At 46.1% G+C, this 17,280-nt stretch overlaps 2 long non-coding RNA genes across 4 annotated transcripts in view; one reads left to right on the plus strand and one right to left on the minus strand.

Annotated features, from left to right (window-relative positions):
- LOC145503973 (uncharacterized) overlaps positions 1-17,280 on the minus strand; it is a 203,194-nt gene that overhangs the window by 66,928 nt on the left and 118,986 nt on the right. For 2 of the 3 annotated variants that reach the window (XR_014051967.1, XR_014051969.1), the window contains exon 2: positions 8,794-8,901. This is a non-coding gene — a long non-coding RNA (uncharacterized LOC145503973). Of the gene's footprint in view, positions 1-6,917; positions 8,029-8,793; positions 8,902-17,280 lie in introns of all 3 variants that reach the window. The other variant, XR_014051968.1, reaches the window with a different exon arrangement.
- LOC145503976 (uncharacterized) lies at positions 7,522-13,040 on the plus strand. Its single transcript, XR_014051972.1, has 2 exons — positions 7,522-12,075; positions 12,740-13,040. It is a non-coding gene; the product is annotated as an uncharacterized LOC145503976 (long non-coding RNA).

Here is a 17,280-nt window from a genome sequence, read left to right on the forward strand (position 1 = left end):
ATAACTGGCCGTGACGCTGCTTTGGCCGGGTGTCCGTGCCGCCGGGTTCAGAGCTTACAGGCCGGGGTTTGGAAAGCCTGGTGCTCCCTTCTCACTCGTCCACTCCCCTCTGGGCTGGATAAACACATTCCCAGAGATCACAGCTGGTGTCTGGGAGCCAACAGAAGCTGCTGCGCCCTCCCTTGCTGGAGCTGCCACTGCTACAGTAGAAAGACTTGAAAGGACAGGACGTCTGCAAGTTGGACAGGACTTCCCTGGTGGCTCAGTGGGAAAGAATCCGCCTGCCAAGGTTTGATCCTTGGGTCGGGAAGATCCACTGGAGGAGGAAATGGCAACCCCCTACTCCAGTATTCTTGCCTGGAGAATCCCATGGACAGAGGAGCCTGGTGGGTTACAGTCCACGGGGTTGCAAAGAGTCGGACATGACTGAGCAACAACAGCAACAACTTCAGGCTGGAAAACAACCCAGAGCACACTCATTCCCCCAATGCAGGAAGCCCAGGTTCCCGCAGGTATCCTCCTGCAAGCGTCTGGGTGCGGCTAGGTTTCCCCACTCCCAGGTAAGATGCAAGCCCTGCTTTCACTGCACTGCTTCCCGGCATCTAAAAGTGCTGCCACTTTTTAGACAACAAGCCAGCCAGCATTTATTGGGCATTTACTGTGAGCCTGGCACCTTCTGAGCACTTTACAAGTGTCACCTCATCGGACCCACCCAGCAACGTTCAGAGAGCGAGATACCATTATCCATTTTACAGATGCGGAAGGGGAAGTTGGAGGACTTACAGGATCCGCCCCAGATCCCACCATCTGTGGCATTAGTGTGGCGTCTGCGCTGGAATTCCAACTCTGAATCCCAGCTCCTTCCTATCGAACTCCCCACTCTTCCCCACCTTCCAGATGGACATCCACACAAGGCTTCTCTCAGACCCATGCGGGTCTACCCCGCCCCAACCCTCCCCTGGAAATATCCGTTAGCTTTTTTCCAGTTCCTTCCCTCTGACCTCTGCAAACTCATATCCCCAAAGGGCACGGGTTCCCTCTGTTCAGAATCAAGTTAACAATAAAACGCAGTAGCTCAAAGCACTCTGGTTAGGATCAGACACACTCAGCTTAGCATTCTGCTTTGGCCTCAGCAAACGCCCCGGTCCCATTTCCCGTGGGTAAGAATGGAGCAACTACCCACAGGGTGGGTGTGCTACTTAAACGAGATAAAACAGAAAGAGCTCCCAGTCCATGTGTGCACAGGAGCTGCAGCTCTGCGTGTGAGTATGTTGTGACAAAGGTGATAAGGGGAGGAGGACATGTGGTGGGATGGCCCAGCACCGACGTGACTTGAGTCTCCCAGCAAGAGGAGAGGGTTTGCTCAGGGACACACAGACCAGAGAGCCCCAGACCTCAGCCTGCCGGTGGCTTTCTCACTCCACACTAGCGTTTCCTGGGGAAGCACCTGCAGGAGTGCGGAGGGGGTGGGCAGAGAGGCTGGGGAGACTGAAAGCTCCCCTTCAGGAAGCCAAGAAGAAGGTCGGCTCATCAACACCCAGGCAGTGGGCAAGCACCTCTAACCTGGCTGAGCCAGAGTCCCTGGGGCCATAACTGGCCCACTGCCCCCTCGGGGCCTTGTATCTCCCCACCCTTTAATGGCCACAGGGAAGTCTTTTTTGAAGTGCATGAATTTCCAGGCACGAGGGTGCTTAAAAGACACAGACTTTTAAAGAAAGGTCCGGACTTTCCCGGCGGTTCAGCAGTTAAGGCTCTGCACTTCCACTGCAGGGGGCACGGGTTCCATCTCTGGTCGGGGAGCTAAGATCCTGCATGCCACGCAGTGTGGCTAAAGATTTAAGAAATAATTTAAATAAAATAAATTATTAAAAAGGTCTTAGGTCTTCAAACCTCACCTTCTCCAACTATTCTCCCTGCCTTCCTCTAAGGTCCTCCCTTGACCTCCAGAGGTCAAAATAACGTCCACCTACCCCTGGGCCACCCGTCTGCCTCCTCCACCCATGGACCTGGCTTTATTTTTCCTGCAGAGCACACATTGCTAATGGATGTTATGTATCTATTTCTCATTTGGCTTACTGTGCCTCCCCTCTGCCTTCACTAGAACACCAGCTCACTAGCCAGAGACCTGAGTCTGTCCTCCTCATCGCTAATCCCAGAGCCTGCCATCATTTCTGGCACAGAGAACAGGCTCGCTAAATAGTGGTTCAACAAACTAACGAATGAAGGAATGATTCTTTACACCATTTCAGAAAACTATAAAAATTGGTATGTCAGAGCTGTAGGTGACATTTTCAAATATGACCTTGCATTCAGATGAAGGTTGATTCAGACCATTAAAAAATATGCTCCAGGGCTTCCTCGGTGGTCCAGTGGTTAGGAATCCACCTGTCAATGCAGTGTTCAACCCCTTGTCTGGAGAGATCCACATGCTGAGGGGCAACTAGAGAGTAGCCCCCACTTGCCACTAGAGAAAGCCCATGCATAGGCAGTCAAAAATAAATTAATTAAAATTTTAAATAAACAATTAAAAAAATATGCTCCAAGTTAAGAGCATTCGCCTTTGCTTGATTTATAACAGCCAAAACCTAGAAACAACTCAGGTGTCCATCAATAGGAGGGTGGATCTACAAGCTGTGGTATATTCATGCAATGGAATACAGCTCAGCAGTAAAACAGAATGAAGGATGAAACATGGATAAGTCTCAAAATATCATGTTGAAAGAAGAAAGCCAGACACATAGGAGTGTCTGATGCATGCTTCTATCCATGTGACATTCTAGAACAAATAACACTAATTTAGGATGTTAAAAGAAACACAACATTTGCCTCTGGGGGGTGATTGACAACAAGGATTGACTAAGAAGGAGTATGAGGGAATTTCTCAGGTAATGGATCAGCTCTATATCTTGATAGAGGGTGGGCTACGGTCATCAAATGGTCCACTTAAGATTTGTACTTTTTCATGTATGTACAATGTCTAACTTAAAGAGAAAGATATAAGCAAATGTGCGTGCATGCATGCTAAGTCACTTCAGTTGTGTCTGACTCTTTGTAACCCTATAGACTGTAGCCCACCAGGCTCTTCCGTCCATGGGATTCTCCAGGCAAGAATACTGGAGTGGGTTGCCATGCTCTCCTGCAGTGGATCTTTCCAACCCAGGGATCGAACCCATGTCTCTTACGAATACTGAACTGTAATTAATAATACACAGCCTGAGGTATTTAAGAGTGAATCTTTGCAACTTACTTGTAAATGCATCCCAAAAGTGAGATGAGGACTTTCTCTTCTAGGAAGTTGGAACAGACATACCTATCCATTTCTCCTGCTCTCAATGACTAAATACCCTGAATATTATACACAAAACAAACATTAAGAGGATTCTAGAAAGTAGAGAAAAGACAGACTAATAGGAACCTTGGGACCAGTGGAACAGAGAGGTGAGATCTCTGGTTTCTTTTTGTCTTGTGTATCCGAGACGAGGCACTGTAAGAAGCCGGGAACTCAAATGCCAAAAGAGAGCAGACACAGGAGAAGTCCCCACAAAATCCTGCTCTCTCTAGCCAAAGAGCCTGGAAAAGGGCAGCCTACTAAGAGAGAAAGTTTTTAGGCAATAACTTCCACTTTTGCCAAACATCATAGAAACTACATCATCAGGCTTCTCTGGTGGCTCAGATGGTAAAGAATCTGCCTGCAATGAAGGAGACCCAAGTTAATCAGCAAAGGCCATAGGGAGCTCAGTTGTCCATCCACTCTCATGACCAGGCTGAAATCAGGTGCCTCAAACCACCCTACCTGCCACCCATCCCAGGGTGGTATCTGAGAAAGCTGAGCAGGGAGCTACAACTTTCATTCCTACCCAGTGGTAACAAGCTCCTCCCCAGGGTCAGTGGAGACCTCATCGCGAGCCTAGACTTTTATCCCCACACACAGCAACAAGGAGCTCCTTCCTGCCCAGTGAGGGTGGTATCTGGGAGGCCTAGTGGTGAGTCAGGACCCTCTTTACCTCTCAGGGGTAACAAGGCCACGTGGGGAATAGCAAGGAAGCACTCTGACACCTCCCCATGGGGGCGCTATCAGTGGAGGCCTAACACGAAGCAGGGGGCTGAACTGAACCCACCCAGCAGTAAGGAGACCCCTTCCTCTGATGTCAGCAGAGGCCAAGTGAGAGGTCTGGACTTCCACCCCCACCTGGCAGTAATGAGGAAGCTCACTGCCACCACCAGTCTGCCTCCTACACCTTCACCTACAGTGTCAGAGGAAGCCAGTGAAAACAGATTAAAATAAGATACAGAATCTCTAAACGGAACACCCCAAATGTCAAGTTTTCAGTAGAAAATTGCTCATCATACCAAGAACCAGGATCATCTCAAACTGAATGAAGAAGGCAACTGATAAATGCTCACAGACAGTAAAGAATCTGCCTGCAATGCAGGAGACCTGGGTTCAATCCCTGGGTCAGGAAGATCCCCTGGAGAAGGGAATGGTAACCCACTCCAGTATTGTTGCCTGGAAAATCCCTTGGACAGAGCAGCCTGGATGGTGATAGTCCATGGGGTCACAAAGAGTCAGATACGACTGAGCAACTAACTCTTTCACTTTCACACCGAAATGACAGAGATATTACAATTATCTGACGAACATTTTAAAGCAATCACCATTACAATGCTTCAAAGAACAAACACAAATACTCTTGAAACAAATTTAAAGATAGGAAGTCTCAAGCAAGGCAGAGAAAATGTAGAAGAACAAAATGGAAATTTTATAGCAGAAAATACAGTCATAACAACAGCAACGACCAGAAAACCCATCTAAATGGAGGTGCTTAAAAGCAAAGTAGAGGAAGGTAGTTACCTGGAAGGTAAGACAACATAAATATCCAATCTCATTGGAAGGCTGGTTCTTTACTGCTAACTCCACCTGGGAAGCCATATCAGTGCACGAGAGAGTAAAGTTTCAGAAATAAAAAGAGACCCTGGTTTGATTCGTGGGTCAGGAAGCTCCCTTGGAGAAGGGATAGGCTACCCACACCAGTATTCTTGGGCTTCCCTGGTGGCTCAGACAGTAAAAGAATCTGCCTGCAATGCAGAAGACCTGGGTTTGATCCCTGGGTTGGGAAGATCCCCTGGAGGAGGACATAGCAACCCACTCCAGTACTCTTGCCTGGAGAATCCCCATGGACAGAGGACCCTGGCGGGCTACAGTCCATGGCATCATAAAGAGTTGGACACGACTGAGCGACTAAGCACAACACAGATATATATGTATAACATATACATACATATAAAACAGAGAAGTGACACTACCTATGGCAGAAAATATTTGAATGACAGTACATTTTCATTAGAAACCACTGAGGCCAGAGTACTTTCAAGTGCTGAAAGAAAAGAACTGCTACAGTGTATGTAGAAAAGAACTGTTTGCATAAACTCCTGTATTCAGTTGAAAGGTCTTTTCCAGTGAAGGATCCTTTAGAAATGAAAGGGAAATTAAGATATTTCCAAAAAATGAAAAATGAAGAATATTTGTCACTACCAGATATACCATATAAGAGTGGCTAAAAGAAGTTTCCTGGACAATAAAAGAAACACTTCTGGAACATCAGTAGGGAAGAAACAACACATTAAGCAAAAATATTGGTAATACAATGGACTTTCCTTTCTTAATTTTTCTAAATTATGTTGACAGTTGAGGCAAAAACTGTAACACTGCTAATGAGAATCACAATATATGTAGAATAAATATTTAAGACAGTTATAAACAGGAAGGGAAAAGAGATATAAAAAGAGGTAAATCTTCTAGACTTGATTCAAAGTTGCTAAATGATGACACTAGAAATTTATGGTCTCAATATATGCAAAAAGTCACTTGATATAATCCAGCTAATATTCCTGATAAAAACTCTCAGCAAATTAAGAATAGATGGGAACTTTCTCTATCTGATAAGAGGCATCTACTAAAAACTAATAGCTAATAACATCATTATTTATGGTGAAAGATGGAATATTTTCCTCCTAAGATGAGAAACTTTCACAGATTCTATTCCACATTGTATTGAAGATTTGATCCAGTGCAATATGGCAAGAAATAAAAATAAAAAAAGTTCTAGATTGGAACTAGAGAAGTAAAGCCATCCTCATTTGCAGATGACATGAGAATCTATGTAAAAAATCCTATAGAAACAAAAAGTTACTAGAATGTAAAGGGGACTTTAATGAAGGTATGGTGTAAGAGATTAATGCAGAAAAAATGTATATTTTCAGTGAACAACTGAAAATTGAAAATTTAAAAATAGCTCTTACAATAGTATCAAAAAATGTAAAACACTTAGGACAAATCTGACAAAAGATGGACAATAGCTATACATTGAAAATTATAAAACACTGCTGAGAGAAATTAAAAAGAACCTGAATAAATAGAGATACAGTGTTCATGGGTTAGAAAACTCAGTATTTTAAATGTTTTTTTTTTTAATTGAATGAAAGTCTTTAAATTCTATGTGTGTGTGTGCTCAGTCACTTGGTCGTGTCCAACTCTTTGCAACCCCATGGACTGTAGCCCACCAGGCTCTTCTGTCTGTGGAATTTTCCAGGCAAGAAGACTGGAGTGGGTTGCTGTTATCTACTTCAGGGAATCTGAAATCACAAAGAGATCTCACTATTCATGTATTAGGATGACTAGAACAAAAAGTCTGACCATAGTAAACATTAATGAGGACACAGAGCAACTGGAATTCTCACCCTTGGCTAATGAGTTTTAGAAACCATGAGGCAATTGTTAACCAAATCTTTTCAAACCTCATTCAAGAAGTCCATTCAAGCAACTGTCTTAATTTCTTCCCTACCTCTTCTCAGGGCCATGATAGAGCCAGTTGTCTAGGGTCACACAAGGCCACCTCCAGCAGCAGAAAACTTCTTACCTTAAAGCAATCTGGAGTGGATCTTGTTTAGAAACAATCTTTCCAAATATCTGTGTTTTCTTGGTGGCACCAGACTATGAAGTTAGTACGTTGCTGTTGTCTAGTTGCTCAGTGGTGTCCAACTCTTTGCAACCCCATGGACTGTAGCCCGCCAGGCTCCTCTGTCCATGGCATTTTCCAGGCAAGAATACTGGAATGGGTTGCCATTCTTTCTCCAGGGAATCTTTCCCCCTCAGGGATTGAACCTTTGTCTTCTGTGCTGGCAGGCAGATTCTTTACCTCTGAGCCACCAGGGAAGCCTGTGAACTTAGCATGGTGTATTCAACTGCCCTGCCCTCTTTAGGTTTGCTTGTCTTTGGACTGAGGTGACTTCGAAGGTGGCTCAGTGCCCAACCCAACCGAAGAGAGGAAGGCAGGGTGCATCACGACTCAGAAAACTCTTCTGAATGCTTTTTTGAGGATTGAACACAGCTCTCTGTACGTGTCAGGGCCTGAGCTGTGCATTCTGTGTCTCTGTCTATGGTGAAAGGAAGCGGCCAGACTCAGGCCAGGAAGGACCTGCTATACACTGATAAAGCCCATGCCCCTTGTCAGGAATCTGTGGTTTTTCTGTCTTTCCAAGCAACATGACTAGGAGGAGGTACTTTTCTTCCCAAACAGCATTCTGTATATTGCTGGGGGGACAACTCATTCGCACACACCAGGACGGTGAGACCCTGAGCACCCAGGGCTGTGTCCTTCATTTCAGGCGAACTGGACATGGTTTTCTCCCTTACACGTTGGGACTGTAAAGTTCAGTGCCCTTCCCTTGCTCCGTGGATGCGCGGAAGAGGTAGCCTCCAGGCTGGGGTGGAGAAGGGCCAGCTGCAGCCCTGCCAACCTGCCAGGCGCACGTCCGGTCGGTGTGTGCCAGACCGCGCTGAAATGCCGGCGCCGCCTCACCGTGACCTTGGTTGCGGGAGGGAGGCTGGGCATCGTCCGTCATGCGCGCTGGAGCCCCAGCTGCTGACGAAACCTGTCTTGTAGCTTCGTTTTGCTGTCTTTTATTTTTCCCAAAATAATTCCGTGGAGTTTCTATCACTTTGAAAGGACCAGCAAAAACTCTCCAGAGCTAAAAATCAATCAAGGTGTAAAGGCATTGTTTTTTTCCTCTTTGAACTTGGGTTGGTGCCTAAGGGAGCTATCAATCAAGAAGCCCCCTGGGCCCCAGGTGAATCTGCCGAGCTGGGTATTTTTAGAGACCATGCTTTCTGAGATTCCAGCTGTTGGACCCCGAGCTGGCTCCTGTCGTCCTCAGAGTGCAGGTGGCTTAGCAGAATATGACGCAACCTAGCGTGGGCTCCACTGATGCCACTCCAGAGCTGTAGCCTGAGAAGCTAGGGACTCAAAGAAAGCCAGCGCTCATCCCTCATCAATTTCACTTTTTTTTTTAATTGATGGATTCAGATGCTCTCTGGTGGGGGGAGGGTTCTATCAAGGATTTATAAATGGAGCAATCTACCAGTAAAAATAAAAAGCATCACATCATCTCACAGGATGGCAGGATATTTTGTTCTTCTTTGGTAATGATCCATGATTTAAGTCACTGGCTCAGATATGCCCTATGAAGTACACAATTTTTCTATGGGACATCTCCGTAAGTATTTGCTGGCTTACTCCTGGATTAGGAGTCTGGGGAAGCTGACCCTGGCTGCAGGGAACATTTCCCCCTCCATGCAGGCGCTCTCTGCACTTGCTCCATCGCTTGCTTTGGGTTTTGCATTCTGTTTTGTCCTCCTAGTCCAGCACAGGGCTCAGAACATGAAGGACCTCATCCACACGCACTGGGGGCTCCAAGCTCTTCATCTTTAAAGTAGGACGAGAATGCTTGTCTTACCAGCTCCAGAGTCTCCCTGTAGAATCCAGTCCGTCCAGGAGCAAGATGCTGGAGGCTGTACGGCTCAGTCACATCCTATCCCCTCCTGCTCCTCCACAATTTGCCCATCTGTGAAATAAAGGGAACAACTTTATGAGCAATGTTAGAGTCATCCTTACAAAATACTAACCTTTGCTAATTCTGGAATGTGAGTACTTAGGCCTTTGTTGTATTATTCTCTGCATTCTATTCTCTGCATTTTTCAGTCTCCTGCCCCAATAAAAGAAGAGGAAAGAAAAAAAAAATTAAAGACTTGTAGAAAATCTGGTCTCCTGCAGGTGGACTTTAGTTGGTTCAGGATAGAGTAAGTGTTAGTTGCTCAGTCGTGTCTGATTCTGTTACCCCATGGATTGCAGCCCACCAGGCTCCTCTGTCAGTGAGTCATGACAGAGGTCATTGTCCCAAGCAACAATGCTGGAGTGGATAACCATGCCTTTCTCCAGGGGATCTTCCTGACCCAGGGATTGAACCTGGGTCTCTAGCATTGCAGGCAGATTCTTTACCATCTGAGCCACTAGGGAGACACAGGAAAATGCCCAGTAAATCCAACTCCAGGAGGGATGAACAGCATTATGATCAACCATTCATCTTGTTTCTGTTCCTTCCATTGTTTTAGGAATTTACTATTAATAAGACCCAGCGGTAGGTTTCACCCCTGTTCCTGTCCTCTTCTACTTAAGGCAGCTGTGTGCTCACCAAGCTCTTTGATTTGGGATAGAAGTTTTCTAATTGAAGGCAGGTGAATCCAGGATGATGTCATTCATAGCTTTCTGATTCAATATCATCCATACCTACCCCCCTCAACGATATCGACCTGAACTAAGCTAAAACACACACATGTATGAAGGGAAGCTCTATCTGCAGCTATTAAAAATGTGCCTTGTCTAACACAATCCCAGATTTTCTTGGGCTTCACAAACACACATGGCTCAAGAAAACCCATATGGACATTTCTACTCCCATAACTTAAAAAACAGCCGAGCTAAATTAAGGAACAACAACAACACAAAGTTGTTTCCCACACAGTTTGCCGTGCTCTCACCACCAAGTTTTCAGCCTGAAACAATTTCATGCTTGAGTTATTAACTTATGAAAATAGGCACAAAAGGGGGAAAATGTGAACAGATCCTCAACTATATTATTAGTCATTGCTACAGATGACTGCGTTCCGGCACAAAGGCGTATCTCAGCTTTGAACAAAATGTAGCTCACTAATGGGTTATGCCTCGTGTACATTTTTGTAATCATTATGTGACCATTCTCGGTAATTTATCCTGGATTCCATTAGGACTATGCACATGGGGCAGGCATGCGCTCAAGCACACATGCACACACACTTTTAAGTCCCCTTTCATTTGTGGCTGAAAGGAAAGGTCACGGAGCTGCCGTTCATTTTAGGGAAATATTACTGTATTGATAAAGATAATATTTGGAAACTGGAGTGATGGATGAATGTGTGTGTGGATTCTGAAAATACTGGTGGATGAGGGGGTAGTAACGTGAATAAAGGAAAGGAATCTGGAAGCAGGCTGGAGAAGATGGAGGCAGAGTGGGAGAGTGACCAGGCTCATCTTGGGGTCTCTATTCCGGGGGAAAGGGAGGGTCATCTTTCTCACTTTGCTAAGTGTGCTCAGGTCTCCTGGTTGAGCAGTGAGATTCCAGGCAAGAGCCCCAATTTAGGGACCTTCATTTCTGGCTGTGTCTCAGGGGTGTTGCCCTGAACCCATTTGAGTCAAATGAGTAACGAAGCAGAGTTTTGAGCCTGTTGATTCTCGCTTCTGTAAAGTCCAGAACTGGTCCTAGAAATCAAAGCTTGTGAATATTAACTTCTGAAAACAACAGCAAAAAGAGCCGGCAAGAGAATCTGGGAAAGAAATGGGAAAGAAACACAGAAGGGATATGAAAAGCTTGGAGAAGATCAAGATTTCTAAAGGCAAGTGTGAATCCCCAGAGCCATCTCCTAAATAGATCAGAGGCTAGGGCCCCGGAAGCAGCAGACCCCCAGCAAGAGCAGAGAGACTGCCCACAATTCTTCGCCAGCAAGAAAAGCCCTTGGCACCTCCACCCATAGAGCTGGCCAGGAGAGGAACCCAAGTGGCTCTTTTAACCTCTTTGAAATGTTAACGAATAGTTTGATTTTGTTCTTTCCCCTCATTAAGACAAATGTGGTGTCACTTTGCCAGGAATGTGATCTCACCTCACAAGTCAACTGCTCATCTTTCTGCTCAGCTGAGTCCAAGCCCTGCCAGAGGGTCTCCTCCTGTCAGATGACAGAAATGCCCGTCTTGCCAACGACCACTCTTCCATGGCTCTGCCAGGGGCCTCCAAGCCTCATGCTGCTCTTAGAGCCCAGGACATACCACCCCCAGCTCCCGTAAAAACAGACATGCTTGTGTTAACACTCAACTCCCAGTGTCCTGTTAGGTACCAAGCAAACTCAGGCATGGGAAGTTTGTTGGATGCTGTGCCCTGCGGAAGGGACCAGGCTGGGGAGAAATCAGGAGGACAAAGCCCCCTGAAAGATCTGGAATCTTTAGCGGTTATGAAGCCCCACTCTGCCTCACCCTTTTCACCTGTGACACAACGGGGCTGAATGGTTCAACAACGGGCAGAATTAGGGCTGCAAGCAGGTGGCATTGAACCCTGAGGCTCACCGTCAACATGTCACCCCACTCAGGCCCTCCTTCCCCCTCCTCTCAATGCAGGGCAAATTCAATGGGATGAACGCCTGCAGACAGGAGGGGCTGGGGGCTCTGTGGTTTATTCAGAGGCCACTAAAAGGAGCCAGGCAGTGTCTCACAACCAGCACCAACCGCAGGGGAAACTGGCCTGGAGGGGCAGAACTCTGTGCCCCAGAAGCATGGGCTGAGAGGTCCACAGTGCCCCATGGGGACACTCCTCGAGAGGGCTACAGCCTATGACAAGGGCCTGGGAGACTGGAAGAACTCTGTCCCATGGGCAGTAGGAAGTGGGAGAGGAACCTGCTGGAGAACAGAAATCCAAAGCTGGGGAAACAATCCACCTTATCTCATTCCATCTTAGTTATTATCTCCACAGCCCACAAGACAAAGTCCTGCTTTTTGCAGTTGTTCAGTTGCTCACTCATGTCCGACTCTTTGCGAGTCCATGGACTCAAAGGCTTCCCTGTCCTTCACCACCTCCCAGAGTTTGCTCAAACTCATGTCCATTGAGTCGGTGATGTCATCCAACCTTCTCCTGCTCCCAATCTTTCCCAGCATCAGGGTCTTTTCCAATGAGTCGACTCTTCACATCAGGTGGCCAAAGTATTGGAGCTTCAGCTTCAGCATCAGTCTATCCGATGAATACTCAGGGTTGATTTCCTTTAGGATTAATTGGTTTGATCTCTTTCCTGTCCAAGGCACTCTCAAGAATCTTCTCCAGTATCACAGTTCGAAAGTATCAATTCTTCGGCACTCAGCCTTCTTTATGGTCCGGCTCTCACATCTGTACATGACTACTGGAAAAACCATAGCTTTGACTAGATGGACTTTTGTCTGCAAAGTAATATCTCTGCTTTTTAATATGCTGTCTAGTTTTGTCATAGCTATTTTTGTTTTTACAGTATGAAAAGGCAAAGTCCTGCTAAGTGGGCCTTATCTCACAGAATCCTCTTGCCATCCATAAGATGAGTATCGTGATTAGATCCTCCCTCGCCCAGCTTTATTTTTACCAACTTAATCATTTTAAGTGTACATTCAATGGTAAGTACATGAATATTGTTATGCGACAGGTCTGCAGAACTTTTTCATCTCACAAAACTGAAACTCTGTAGCTATTAAACAGTCATTTCCCCCTCCCCCCTCCCAGCCTATGGCAGCCACCACTCCATTCTCTGTTTCTATGAATTTGCCTACTCTATATACCTTATATAAGTGGGATCATACAGGATTTGTCTTTTCTGTGATTGGCTTAGTTCACTTAGCCCAATGTCCTTCAGGTCCATCCATGTTGTAGCATGTGTCCGAGTTCCCTTTCAAGGGCTGAATGATTTTCCATTGTATGAATGGACCACATTTGATTGTCCATTCATCTGTCAATGGATGCTTGGGGTGCTTCCACCTTTTAGCTATTGTGAATACAGCTGCTATGAACATGAATGTGAAAAAGTCTCTTTGCAATCTTGGTTCCAATGCATGTGGGCTCAGTCGTGTCCGACTCTTTGCGACCCATGGACTGTAGCCTGCCAGAATCCTCTGTCCATGGAATTTTCAGGCAAGAATATTGGACTGGTCCAAAAAAAAAAAAAAGGATACTGGACTGGGTTGCCATTCCTCCTGCAGGGGTTCTTCCCCACCTAATGATCAAACTCACGTCTCCTGCGTCTCCTACATTGGCGGGTGGATTCTTTGCCACTGAGCCACCTGGGAAGCTCATGATTTCAATGTTTTTGCCCATACACCCAGAAGAGGAATTGCTAGATCACATGGTTGTCCTATTTAATGTTGGGGGGAACCTCCATACCATTTTCCACAAGCAGCTGTACCATCTTACACTTCCACCAGCAGTGTGTAAAGGTTCAATTTCTCCACATCGTTGCCAATACTCGTTATTTTCTGTTTTATTTTTAATTTCAATACTAACCCTCCTCTTAGCATCACTACGAACAAAGCTAGTGGAGGTGATGGAATTCCAGTTGAGCTATTTCAAATCCTCAAAGGTGATGCTGTGAAAGTGCTGCACTCGATATGCCAGCAAATTTGGAAAACTCAGCAGTGGCCACAGGGCTGGAAAAGGTCAGTTTTCGTTCCAATCCCAAAGAAAGGCAATGCCAAAGAATGCTCAAACTACCGCACAATTGCACTCATCTCACATGCTAGTAAAGTAATGCTCAAAATTCTCCAAGCCAGGCTTCAGCAATACGTGAACCGTGAACTTCCAGATGTTCAAGCTGGTTTTAGAAAAGGCAGAGGAACCAGAGATCAAATTGCCAACATCCGCTGGATCATCGAAAAAGCAAGAGAGTTCCAGAAAAACATCTATTTCTGCTTTATTGACTATGCCAAAGCCTTTGACTGTGTGGATCACAATAAACTGTGGAAAATTCTGAAAGAGATGGGAATACCAGACCATCTGACCTGTCTCTTGAGAAACCTGTATGCAGGTCAGGAAGCAACAGTTAGAACTGGACATGGAACAACAGACTGGTTCCAAATAGGAAAAGGAGTGCGTCAGGGCTGTATATTGTCACCCTGCTTATTTAACTTCTATGCGGAGTACATCATGAGAAACGCTGGGCTGGAAGAAACACAAGCTGGAATCAAGATTGCCGGGAGAAATATCAATAACCTCAGATATGCGGATGACACCACCCTTATGGCAGAAAGTGAAGAAGAACTAAAGAGCCTCTTGATGAAGGTGAAGGAGGAGAGTGAAAAAGTTGGCTTAAAGCTCAACGTTCAGAAAACTAAGATCATGGCATCTGGTCCCATCACTCCATGGGAAATAGATGGGGAAACAGTGGAAACAGTGTCAGACTTTACTTTTTTGGGCTCCAGAATCACTGCTGATGGTGACTGCAGCCATGAAATTAAAAGACGCTTACTCCTTGGAAGGAAGGTTATGGCCAACCTAGATAGCATGTTTAAAAGCAGAGACATTACTTTGCCAACAAAAGTCCATCTAGTCAAGGCTATGGTTTTTCCAGTGGTCATGTATGGATGTGAGAGTTGGACGGTGAAGAAAGCTGAGCGCCGCAGAATTGATGCTTTTGAACTGTGGTGTTGGAGAAGACTCTTGAGAGTCCCTTGGACTGCAAGGAGATCCAATCAATCCATCCTAAAAGAGATCAATCCTGGGTGTTCATTGGAAGGTCTGATGTTGAAGCTGAAGCTCCAATACTTTGGCCACCTCATGCGAAGAGTTGACTCATTGGAAAAGACCCTAATGCTGGGTAGGATTGGGGGTGGGAGGAGAAGGGGACGACAGAGGATGAGATGGTTGGATGGCATCACCGACTCGATGAACATGGGTTTGGGTAGACTCCGGGAGTTGGTGATGTACAGAGAGGCCTGGCGTGCTGCAATTCATGGGGTCGCAGAGAGTCGGACACGACTGAGCGACTGAACTAAACTGAACTGAACTGAATTCTCAGTGTGGCTTCCCTGGTGGCTCAGTGGTAAAGAAGCCACCTGCCACACAGGAGATTCGAGTTCAGTCCCTGGGCCTGGAAGATGCCCAGGTAAAGAAAATGGCAATCCAGTCCAGTATTCTTGCCTGGGAAATCCCATGGACAGAGAAGCCTGGTGAGCTGCAGTCCATGGGGTTGCAAAGAGTCAAAGATACAACTTAGCAACTGAGTATGAGCACAGATTCTCAGTGATACTGACCATCTTCTCATGTTGGCCATTTGTTTGTCTTCTTTGGAGACACAGCTATTTAAGTCCTTTGCAGAATTAAAAATCAGATGATTTGGTTTTGGTTGCTGTTGAGTTTGAGGAGTTTTTTACATTCCCCTCTCCCTCCTTTTTTTTTTTTCTGCTTAAAAAAATTAAAGGGTCAAAGAAGTGGATAACTTAGTCAAGCCTTTGGACAGAGGCTGCTTGATTCCACAGCAGCTGGGAAAGACTGGCCCACCCTCACATGGGCAGCAGCCAGAAGAGCCAAGAGCCCGTCCTCCCAGCCACACAGGCTCAGGTCAGACACCGCCCATCACATCAACGCACACCCAGTACTCACAGCCTCATGTGCCAAAGAGCTGCTGGAAAACCAATAGCAAAGCACTGGTTGCAGAGACTCAGAAGCATGTAATATACATCTTAATAAAGGTCCCACTTTCTTAAGTCTTCCTCTCTCAAGGAAGGGCTGAAGGAAAAACACTGCTCGTGGAAAAATACGTTTAAGTGGATCAGTGCAGGGCAACCATCTGCACATCTGTTCTTAACAGGTTTCAGTTGAAACTACTGAAAATATACACAGATCTGTTTATGTGGAACCAGTTAAATATGATAAAACTTCAACTGAGAGGGTAACTATGGATTCAGTGGTGGGAAAACAAAAAGCACCTCCCCACCTCCCAACACTTGGTCTCCACACACGTTCCTGCTATTTTACCGCAGATGTTGTCGAGGGAATAGGATTTGCTGCAAATTAAAAAGATGTAAATTATTTGAGATTGGTTACAAACAAACTCAAGATGGTCCCGGCAGCCTCTCTGCGGTATGTAATTCTTGCCTCACCACCAATCTGGGCTGAGTGAGTCCTTTGTCATCACAGAGGAGCCTACAGCTGGGAAATCACTTGTTTCTGAATAATTCTGTCTTCACTCCTCCAACAAGACATTCAAGAGGAAGCCAGTAGGGAGGCTGCTGGCACACAGAACCCAACTGTCTTCCCTCCCTAAAAATACACTGCTGGCCCCTAAAGACATGCAGGCAGAGGGGAGGGAGTTTTAACTGACCACCCTATGAGGTCCCGGGGTTCCCAGGTGGCGCAAATGGTAAAAAATCCGCTTGCCAAGGCAGCAGACACAAGAGATGTGGGTTCTATCCCTGGGTCAGGAAGATGCCCTGGAGGAGGAAATGGCAACCCACTCCAGTATTCTTGCTTGGAAAATTCCATGGACACAGGGGCTTGGTGGGCTACAGTCCATGGAGTTACAAAGAGTCAAACATGACTGAGCGAGTGAATACATACCACATAGCTATGAGGTCCCACTGTCATCCCATTATAGAGATGGGCATACTGAGGCTATAGGATGCTTTGCCCAGGACCACCCTGGCAGGAGGGAGTGAAGTGTTCCAAAGGAAGAAAGGTTGTTCCTCCTGTCTAAATATTCCTTGGGGTGAGGCCACAATTCAGAGAACTATAGGGCTCAGCAGCTAAGAGGTGAGGGGCTCTGGGCAGCTAAGTGGCTTAAGTGGATTGATACAGACATTGTGAACCCAGATCGTAGGGTTTTTTGTTTGTTTGTTTTATCTTTTGGCTGTGATGTGCAACATGTAGGATCTTAGTTCCCTGAACAGAGATTGAACCCACATCCCTTGCATGGACACATGGACTCTAAACCACTGGACCATCAGGGAAGTCCCCAGATCCTTTGGTTTTTGGAAAGAACCAGAAGTCATTAGGGCTTCCCAGGTGGTGCTAGTGGTAAAGAATCCGCCTGCCAGTGTGGGAGACTTAGGAGATGGGAGTTATATCCCTGGGTAGGGAAGATCCCTTAGAGTAGGAAGTGGCAACCCACTCCAGTATTGATGTCTAGAGAATCCCACGGACAGAGGAACCTGGTGGGCTACAGTTCATAGAGTCACAAAGAGTTGGACATGACTGAAGTGCTTCGTGTGCAGAAGTCACTAGATTTCTACATGTTGGCTCAGGAATTGAAAACAAATCCAAAAAACCAGGCCCTGCTGTGACCTGCAACCCTCGCTGTGGGTGTTTGGGGCTTTCAGCAGAGGCTGCCTTGGCTTGGTTTGCTCACCAGATGGG

This window comes from Giraffa tippelskirchi, chromosome 4 (assembly GCF_054371585.1).
Source record: "Giraffa tippelskirchi isolate mGirTip1 chromosome 4, T2T-mGirTip1v1.2.pri, whole genome shotgun sequence".
Classification (NCBI taxonomy): domain Eukaryota; kingdom Metazoa; phylum Chordata; class Mammalia; order Artiodactyla; family Giraffidae; genus Giraffa; species Giraffa tippelskirchi.